The 7,240-nt window shown below is 39.5% G+C and overlaps 1 pseudogene; it reads left to right on the top strand.

Moving 5' to 3' along the window:
• The first annotated feature begins 2,475 nt into the window (after positions 1-2,475).
• Positions 2,476-3,684, top strand: LOC146887479 (uncharacterized; annotated as a pseudogene).
• The last annotated feature ends 3,556 nt before the right edge of the window (positions 3,685-7,240 follow it).

Here is a 7,240-nt window from a genome sequence, read left to right as displayed (position 1 = left end):
AATGCATCAAGAGACTCGTTTAACCAATGTATTCCTAGACTCGTTGTATCAATGTATGGAATGACTCGTCTAATATTATTTCTTATACTCATCTAACTAGTGTATGAACGGTCTCATCTAATGCGTATTACTAGACTCGTGTAATATTGTTTATTATACTCATGTAATCAATGTATGGGAAATGGGAAGACTCGTCTGATGTTTATTTCTAGATATTTCTATTTAATGCATCGAAAGACTCATCTAATATATATTGTTAGATCCATCTAATTAGTATATAGACACACTCGTGTAATGTGTATAACTAGATTTGTCTAACTAGTATATGTTCAAACTTATCTAATATGTATTTCAAGACTTGTCTAATCAGTGAATGGACAAACTAGTGTTATGTGTATCAATAAACCTGTTTAATTTATGTATGGACAAACTTGACAAATGTATATTCTAAACTTGTCTAATTAATATATAGACAAGCTCGTCTAGTGGTTATTGCTAGAATCGTTTAATCAACGTATGGACAAAGTTGTCTAATCAATACATGTTTAGACTCGTCTAAAGTGTATTACAAGACTTATCTGATGTGTATTACAAGACTCGTCTGATGTGTATTACAAGACTCGTCTAATTAGTTAATGAACAAATTCATCTAATGTGTATGAATAAACTTGTCTAGTTTATGTATCGACAGACATATCAAATGTTTCTTTTTTATACTCGTCTAATCAATGTGTATTGTTAGACTCATCTAATGTTTTTTGTAATATTCGTCTAATCAGTGCATGGAAAAACTTGTCTAATGTGTATTGCTATATACTCGTTAATTTTTTTGTTTTGTATTCGTTTAATGTGTGTTGTTAAACTCATCTAATCAATTTATATCTAATATATATTTCTAGACTCACCTATTGACAATATAAAAATACGAATGATATATTTTAAGACAATATTTTATTAGGTTTTACCTTTTGTTTCCTTCTTACTAAAGTCATAAACTCTTATATTTTGAAATTGAAAATAGTAGAAAATGAATTTAAAAAATATAAAACAAAATTTATAATCTTAATAAGTGTGATTTTTTTATTACAAATATATATTTTAAACATTTGAAATGAAATATTAAGTACAATCTTTTAATTTAATGTGTCATAAATATAATACTAGTTTTTATTAAATAATACCAGTTTAATTTTACGTACTAAAAATATGAAGAATATTTATATTATAATTAAATTTACAAATGATAAATGTAATTTTTATTCACAATTTTTGTTAGACAATATATTATAGTGTAAACAATTTGTATATTATTGTTTAAAATAATATTATTTTAAGAAGTAAAATATATGTAAATACAACCTATGAAGGTTTTAATGATGATAACAAAAGACAAAAAACATAAAAAAGATTGACAAATGTTGATCAAGCTTAAACAATAAAGGAACAAGCAAATCAAACACCATGGAAAAGATTCATTAGATAAATTGAAAATTTGCTTAATCTATTGTTAAAAGAATCTTTACCTTTTACTTAAGTGTTGGCCTTAAAAATGAAATTACATGAAATCTTTTTTCTAACTATAATCGATTCAAAAATATTAAAATATTTTGAACTAATAATCGATTACTAGAGCTACGTGAAAAATGTGTTCGATTTTTTTGAACCGGTAATCCATTACAGTCATGTTATAAGCGATTATTTTAATTGATTACAAGAAGTGTCTAACCGTTAAAATTCAAAATTTTAAACCAGTATGACCAACGATACAAATTTAATCGATTACCAGTAATGTGTAATTGATTACCAACGTCCAAATTTTTTGAAATCTTACAACTCTTTTAGAAAACTTGTAACTCTTCCAAAGAGACACAAAGGTTCAAAATTTTCATTTTATATATGTGTTCTCACTTCAGAAAAGATAAGATTTTCATATTGTGAAATATACTACTCACAAAAACTCTTGGTCAAACACTTGAAAAATTATTGAGAATTCTTACATGTTCTTCAACTTGTATTATCTACTCTTGAAGAGAATTTATTTCTATGAAAGTTATTCTATTGTAATCAAGGGTTCACTGTGTGTGTAAAAGAAACTTAAACACAAGAGAAAGGGTTCCAAGGTGATTGTGTGTTCATAATTTGTAAATGATTTATAAATACAATGAAAATCTCAAGTGGGTGACTTGAGGATTTACAATATCAATTGAGTTTTCACTTTTTCTTCCCTATCTTTTATATGCTTATTCTTTAAATTACTTGTTAACAATCATACTTCATGCATTGCTCATCTTAAGAAGAAGTTTAATTAAGTTGTTTCTTATAGAAATTAAACAATAAAATTATAAAAAAGGTAGAAAAAATTGTTAACTTAATTCTCCACCCCCATTCCCCTTTTAAGTTAATTGAGGCCACTTGGCCAACAAGTAGTACCAGAGCTAGTTTCTTGTATAAAGCTTACAAGCTTCAAGGATAAAAATGGCCTCATCTAACTTTCTCTTTCTTGAAGGAAACTCTATTAATAGACCTTCCATCCTTAATGAAGAAGGCTACCATTACTGGAAGTCTCGTATGCAAATATTTATAGAAGCCATAGATCTAAATTTGTGGGAAGCCATTGAAATAGGTTGTTTCATTCCTAAAATTCAAGAAGGAGATAAAATCACAATAAAACTTAGAGATCAATGGGATGAATAAGATAGAAGAAAAGTAACTCATGAAAGAACCAATTATGTTAAAAGATCTAGGATAACATTATCACCCATGAATATGAATTATTTAGAATGAATCAAAATGAGACTACAAGACATGCAAAAGAGATTCACACATATAGTCAATCATCTTGCATCTCTAAGGAAAAGTTTTCTCAAACCTCACCTTACAAGCTGGTTTTGTAGGGTTGAGTTAGGATTAAAACTCACTTCTAATAAAGATCTTATTAACAAAGTTTTGAGATGTTTAAACGGATAATGACAACCAAAAATGACTGCAATTGCATAATCAAAAGATCTCACAACCATGTCTCTTGCTACATTGTTTGGAAAACTTCAAGAACATGAAATGGAACTAATGAGACTCAACCAACATGAAGATAATGACAAAAAGGAAGAAAAACATTACACTCAAAACATCATCCATCTATGAAGAAAGTGAAAAAGAGGACTTAAACGAACAAAATGATCCAGATGAAGATAAAGATCTAAATCTCTTTGTAAAGAGAAAGAGATTTAATAAATTCTTAAGAAACAAAAGAAGTCGAAGGAGGCCAACTTTCAATACAAGAAAGGAAACAAAAGAATCCCCCTTTACTCCAAAATGTTATGAATGCAATCAACCTAGATACTTGAGATTAGATTGTCTCATCTATAAAAGAAAGGTGGAAAAATCCAAAACAAGTCAACTTTCAACGGGGAAGAATGCATACATTACTTGGAAAGAAAAGATAACAAGAGATTGAGACAATGAAATTGTAAATCTAGGTCTAATGGCTTCTAACCATAATACTTATATTTCCTTTTATGAACTTTAAGATGCATTTAATGACTTGCATAAAGAATCTATTAAAATTACAAAAATAGTGTAATCTTCTAAGAAAACAATTTAAAACTTAGAAAAAAAATCTCAAAATTAAATAAAGAAATAGAAAATCTTATATGTGAAGTAAAAACATTAATGTATCACACCTAGCCAAACTCGACCAAATAAGTAAACAATGCGTATACCAAGGTAGCCAAGTATTCAGCCTAGGCTGAGTCAGCCTAACTTGTACCAGTTCTAATCTAAACATCTAGAGGAACAACCTGCACCTCATATAACCAACATAAGTCGTCAAGGTAAGTAGCCGGCTTAGGCCGACTACTCCAGCAGACCCTGTAAGATTAAAGCCCAGGTCGACCACTCCAATAAACTTAGTGAAAATAGAAGCCCCCACGTTCAATAGGTCTTAAGGGCCTGGGTTAGGGCCCAGGCCCACTCACAGCCCAAGCTAGAGCCCAAGTCAAGGCCCAACCCATGAGGTAATCAGACATCATTAATGCTCTATAAATACGCGTGAACCCCAGTAATTAAAGGTACGCATTCATTAATCATTGATTTGACCTTTTGAGAGCTTTGACTTACTTGAGCTTCGGAGACTCTTCTGCAGGTAACCGCTCCTGGGTTCAAGCTGACATATACCAACCAGGAAGAGACCAACTGAGGAGATAACGGACTACATGGTAAGGTAACGCTTGTGCTTGACTCATCTTATTTGTTCTCTGCAGGAACAATTGGCGCCCATCATGGGGCACGAGACGAACATCTTTAGTACCCGTTTTTCTCTGAAGATGGTTTCCACCCGTAACAAAGTTGGAGTGAACAAGCAGGCGGATGCTGGTCCCTCAGGACCTACTGGCATCACCCCTGATCTGGCCGCCATCCTAGACGGCCAAGCGAAGATGCAGCAAGAACTTGCAGATCGGAAGAAACGCAACACTGACGAGATGGAGGCGCTACGACAAGAGAACTCTCGCCTGAGGCGAAAGATCGAAGCTGATCCCAACCTGAAGGGGAAAGCCAAGGAAAACTCTGAAGCTGCAAGGTCTCCGGCCTTCCAGCCCACGGAGGAAGAAAGCGAATACAACCTCACTCCTCACACCTTCACCACCACTCAACAAACACCCATTCCCTCTACCCATCCCCCTCACTTCCCACCCACTCAACTAGGACTCACCGCACCCCCAACCCCTGCCGTTACCCTCCCTATCACCCAGATCCCCTACAACATACCCACCACCCTACACACCACACATGTTCCACCATATAACCCACAATACCTTCCCACAGCCCACATCCCTCCTCACAACCTCACCTTCACCCTCCCCGCTATGATCAACCATCCCATCCCACCCCACCTGCTCCCTCCCCATCAGCCCAGACGCTGTCACCCCTTTACTGACTTTATCGCCAACACCCTTCTTCCTACCCAGTGGGAACCTTTCACCCTGGACCGCTATACTGGTGAAACCGACCCTGACGAGCACCTCAAAGTCTACATCACCCATGTCGCCCTGTCCACGTCCCAAGATGCAGTCTTTTGCAAAGCCTTCCCCACCACCCTCAAGGGTCCTGCCCTAGAATGGTTCACAACCCTTCCGCCTTACTCCATCGACAATTTCGACGTCCTTTCTCACATGTTCTCCACCCATTTCGTCGGCAGCCGCCCGCACCAAACTATCACCATCTCCCTCCTGGGCATCAGACAAGAACAAGGCGAACCACTCAGAGCGTTAATAGATCGCTTCAGTAAGACAGCCCTTCGTACCCCACACCTCAATCAGGAGATGATCCTCCAGTACATGGCACTTACCCTACAACCCGGCCCCTTCGCCAACAACGTCTACCTCCACCCACCTGCCTCCATGCACGAGCTCAAATTATGTGCAGCTGACTATGTCCGCATGGAGGAAATGCAAACCCTCCACACCAAATTCTGCAACGACTATGCAACCACCACCGTCAACCCTACCCCACAACCTAACCCACGTCATGATACCCGCCGACGCGAGCCCCGCCAACCTCGCTTCACCAGATACGCCCCCCTTACCGTAGTCCGCTCCCGCATCCTCGACGAGGCCCTACAAACTGACCTAATCCCTCCACCACGCAAGACAACCACACCTCCCAACACTGATATGACCAAATATTGCCGCTACCACCGCAACCATGGCCACACTACAGAAGAATGCAAAGCACTCCAGGATAAAATAGAAGAACTGGTCCGTGCTGGCCACTTTCGCCGCTTCATCCGTAGAGATGACCATTCCTCCTCCTCTCGATCCCGTCACCCCCTCGATCCGATCACAGACGTCCTCCACACGACTCCCGTCACGATAGACGCCCCGCCCAACCCACAAGCCAAGAACCCGAGCCGGCCCGCACCGACATCAACCCTGCCGACCCTCCCCTACGTGGCACCATTAACACCATCTCCGGTGGCTTCGCTAGTGGAGGATCCACTTCTTCTGCCAGAAAAAGATACCTCCGCCATATCCAATCCATCAACCATATCACCCATTCCCACCACAGACGCTATATGCCTCCTATCATCTTCAAGGACGAAGACTTTCACGACCTCGACCATCAACAAGATGACCTCATGGTTATCACTGTTGAAATCAAAAACTACGCTGTTAAGAAAGTCCTCGTAGATCAGGGCAGCTCCGTTGATATCCTCTACTGGGCCACCTACCAAAAACTTCAACTTCCTGACACCGCCATGGTCCCATATGACGAGCCAATCTATGGCTTTTCTGGTGAACAAGTATCCACCCGTGGCTACATCGACCTCCACACCGTCTTTTGGGAGGGGACCCAAACTAAAACCATCCCAATCTGCTTCCTTATCGTCGACGCGCCAACATCCTACAATATCCTCCTGGGTCGTCCTTCCCTCAATACCTTTGGCGCTGTTGTTTCCACCCCTCACTTGGCCATGAAGTTCCCTTCCACGTCCGGTGGCATCCTTATCATCCACTGCGACCAGCGCTTGGCACACGAATGCCACATGTCCAGCTTAAGACCATAGCTCCCAACCAAACAAACCAACCACATCGAACGACCCCCTGGCTCCAGTATAGCCCTATCCGACGAAGATCTGGACCCTAGAGTAGGCCGGGATATTCGTCTTGAACCAGTTGAGGAAACCTCCCCTCTAGAGCTTCCCAATGGCCATTCTATTAACCTAGGCACCGGTTTAAACTCTGATGAGCGTGCCACCATCACACCCATCCTCATCAACAACACCTATCTTTTCGCCTGGTCAGCCGCTGACCTCCCTGGAGTGGACCCTTAAGTGGCATCCCACAAACTATCCATATACAAAGAAGCTCGCTACGTATTCCAGAAAAAATGCATGCTTGACGAAGAACGTCGGCTAGCAGCTAAGGCTGAAGCCGACAAGTTACTAAGCGCAAGATTCATAGAAGAAGCTCAGCACACCACTTGGCTTTCTAACGTTGTCTTGGTGAAGAAAGCCAATGGCAAATGGCGGATGTGTGTAGACTACACGGACCTAAACAAGGCTTGCCCTCGTGATGCTTACCCCTTACCCAACATCGATCGACATGTGGACGGCGCGACAGGGAACAAGGTGCTTAGTTTTTTAGATGCATATTTCGGATACAACCAAATTCCCATGGCCTCATCAGACATGCACAAAATCGCCTTCATCACGGACGATGCTAACTACTTCTATAGGGTCATG

This window comes from Vigna unguiculata, chromosome 3 (genome assembly GCF_037176805.1).
Source record: "Vigna unguiculata cultivar grain cowpea cultivar isolate G323 ecotype 2 chromosome 3, ASM3717680v1, whole genome shotgun sequence".
NCBI classification, from domain to species: Eukaryota; Viridiplantae; Streptophyta; class Magnoliopsida; order Fabales; family Fabaceae; genus Vigna; species Vigna unguiculata.
This window is presented reverse-complemented; position numbering and strand designations above follow the sequence as displayed.